Consider the following 3,667-nt stretch of genomic DNA (forward strand, 5'->3'; position numbering starts at 1 on the left):
TATTTCCAGAAAATGACATCTTGTTTTCACAAAGAGGTAGGCCATCCTCTCCAAGAGAGACTGCCTTGGCTTTTAAGGGCAGCCATAGGAGTTACACCCAACCTGTCTAAAACAAATGTCAACTGAGGTGCTTCTGAGGTACCCAAATGATAACAAAAACAATAAATTTAAAAAGCAGAACAAAAATACATAACCCATTCAACACACAGTGAAGTGCTATCAAGTACCCGGAAGCAGCCCTCATGGGGAGTACCAGAACGGCCTCAGACGGTAGTGGCAGCGCGGCTGGCCAACACGGAGGCTCATGAGGAGGACTTCGTAACTCAGTCTCTGTCCCACGTGGCTCCATCCCATGCTCTATCTCAGAGCAGCTCAAGACCTGGCCACAGATAATCCTCCAGACCATCCCAAGCTCCCACTGCCTGGCAATGTCTCAAACGCCCCTGGAGCGTCGTCTTCAGGAGTGTCTCTTTGCTTTTCGTTACCTAATGAGGACAATTCGTTGTTCTTTCACTTCAGAGCTCAGATTATCTACCATCTTATTAACGCAATTATCCAGAACCAGGGAGTGGGTTTTGAACTTGATGTCCTTCCGACAAATGGGGCATTCTACCTTCCGCTTCATCTACTCATTGATACAGTAAGAGTAGAAACTGTGGGCACAGTTCAAAGTGACAGCGTCAATGAAGTATTCGGAGCAAATAATACACTGGAGCTCATTCCCTAGCACGTCATTCACGTGGCTAAGCACTTCCTCCTTCTGTGCCTGCACCTTCTCCTTCTCTTCCTTGGTCTGTTCCAATTCTTTGTTCTTGGCTTGAATGATTGCTTCAAAGTCCTTCTTGCTGCGATTTAGTTCTTCCATTAGAGCCCGATGCTCCTGCAGAGCCTGGGCCAGCTGTTGCTTCAGGTCCTCTTCTCCTTGCTCCTTCTCCAAACCCTGGAGATGCTGTTCCTCTTCCTGGAAAGTCTTCTCTAGCTGCTCTACTCTGGCCTGTTGCTGGTCCTGCTCTGCACACAGCTGGGACTGTAAGTCCTGTAGCTCCTGCTCCATTTTCACAACTTTCTTTGAGTTCCCCTTTTGGGTTTGCTTTTCACCTTCAGGACAACTACCTGTTTTTCCTGCATTTGTGTTTTCGGCCTCAGAATCCTGGACATGGTCACCTTGAACAGCTCCAATCTGCTATGAGATACTGAAGGGTTTGAGGCTTTCTGCTTCTTATGATGAAGCTCTATGACTTTTGCAGAACCAGGGTGAACATGAGCCTCTGTGGCCTTCTCACTTGGCTCAAGAGATTTCAACTTAGGATCCAAATATTCAGCGGGTTGACTGGCCACTTCACCTTTCCCATGAGGCTTCACTGGTTGACCAGGTTTGCAAGACACTTTACTTATTTTGGATTTCAAATTTGAAGGGCCTTCAGTTCCAGGACCCTCTAATTCATCCAAAGTAAATTTCCTTTTAGTTCTCAATACCCTATTTTTTCCTGTAATCTGGTCATTCTTTGGGGCAAGACAAGGATACATCCTCTCCCGTTCTTCTTCAGTAACTTCATATTCATACTCTGTATTCTCCTTTTTCTCCAGAGGTACTCCGAGCTGGACGTGGTCTCCCTTATGGCTAGAATAGACCTTCAAAGGTTCTAGATGTTCTCTGTTCAGCCAAACACCATTCAGACTCTTATTGTCCATAATTGTCCACTGGCCCTCAACGTTCTGCTTCAAAACACAGTGGTTTCAGGAAATCATCAGAGGGCAGATTTTTGATACCAGCTGGTATGTGACACCAAATCCTTGCCCTATAGTCACCTCATTTCCGTCCTCCAGCAGCAGCCACTCGGCGTTAATCCCTACCCGCCACGTCCACTAGCTTCGGCCACCGGCGCAATCTCCCATGACCAACGAGCTGGGCTCCTCAATAGCCCACTCTGCCCTGGGTCACCGTCAGCACAGAGCGAGACTCCCACCCAGGTTCCCGCTACCTCTCAGCTTCGTCACCGGCACCATACCTAAACAACAGATCTTTCTGCCTTATTTTTGATAAGAAATCACACTGGAAGTTGAATTAAATCTCAAGATCATACAATTATTTAGCCATTCTTTTCTGGATTCCTATTTCTGTAACTTTCCTAGTATAATACATGGCAAAATTAGTCTCAATGTCCTACATCCTTTTCTGCATTCACTCTCACTGTTTCCTTATATCCTATCATAAGAAAAACCATGACAAAAAATATGAAGTAGAAAAAAATTACTAGGAGTCCTTCTTAAGGTATCCTCTGGGTTTATCTCTATCACGCACTGCTTTTGAGCTATTTTATAACTCTGTAAGTTATATGATACTAATAGAAATGCAAATTATATCTGGAGGCTATGCACTTGACTATTGTCCTGTGGATATTGACCAGTTTTTCAGCTGTCTTTAAATTCATTTCAGCATTCCTGTGTGGTCCTTTGAAATTTCCTTTGAACTAATGGCGCCTTCTTACTGGCTCCTTGATCCATTGATGGATTAAATAAAAATTGTGCCTTTCATACTTGCATGAATCATGAATCTATCTTTTCAAATAAATATTTTTTAAAGACTTATTTATTTATTTTAGACAGCAAGAAAAAGAAAGAGAATGCAAAAGTGGGGGGAGGGACAGGAGAGAATCTTCAAGCAGACTCTCTGCTGAGCATGGAGCCCAATGCATGGCTTCATCTTATTACTGAGATCATGACCTGACCCAAAACCTAGGGTGGGACACTTAAGTGGCTAAGCCACCCAGGTGCCCCTTAAAACAAATGTCATTTGACACCATTTTTCTTTTTTCTTTTTTTTTTTAAAGCTTTTTTTTATTTATTTGACAGAGAGAGATGCAGCAAGAGAGGGAACACAAGTAGAGGGAGAGGGAGAGGGAGAACCAGGCTTCCTAGTGAGCAAGGAGCCAGATGTGGGGCTCAATCCCAGGACTCTGGGATCACGACTTGGGCCAAAGGCAGACGCTTAACTACTGAGCCACCCTGGTGCTCTCATCTGATACCATTTTTCTTTAATGCAGTCCACTCAGCCTCCACCCTCCCTTTCCAACTGGAATTGTTCTTGAAATAGTTCTAATTTTCTTCTAATAATCAAAGCAAAGGTCTGTTCCCAATTCTCCAATTTGCCCCTGGGGATTCTGATACTCTCACCAGTCATTTTCTCTTTAACCTCTGGAACATCATCCTTTACTCTTTTCTATTCCCATGGTCACTGCCTCTTATCCCAAATAGAATCAGCCCTCTATGATCTGTAGAAATTGGAGTTTATGTTCACTCTTTGGATTTATTAAATTATTTGGATATATTTTCTCCTCTCCCAAGTCATTTGTATTTCACTGATCAGCACTGGTATTCCACACATACTTATCACTGGCCCTCATCTAGACCATCACCATGCTCTTCTGCAGAGTAATTCTTTTTTTTTTATTTTTTTTTATTTTTTATTTTTTAATTTCTTCCATTTTATTTATTTTTTCAGCGTAACAGTATTCATTCTTTTTGCACAACACCCAGTGCTCCATGCAAAACGTGCCCTCCCCATTACCCACCACCTGTTCCCCCAACCTCCCACCCTGCAGAGTAATTCTTTATGGTTTGAACTACATCCAGAAAACTGACAAATTTTCTAACTCTGAACTTTTCC

At 43.3% G+C, this 3,667-nt stretch overlaps 1 pseudogene; it reads right to left on the minus strand.

Annotated features, from left to right (window-relative positions):
- Positions 1-457: 457 nt before the first annotated feature.
- LOC123940782 lies at positions 458-3,404 on the minus strand (annotated as a pseudogene).
- Between the last annotated feature and the right edge of the window lie 263 nt (positions 3,405-3,667).

Source organism: Meles meles, chromosome 4 (genome assembly GCF_922984935.1).
Source record: "Meles meles chromosome 4, mMelMel3.1 paternal haplotype, whole genome shotgun sequence".
Lineage (NCBI taxonomy): Eukaryota > Metazoa > Chordata > Mammalia > Carnivora > Mustelidae > Meles > Meles meles.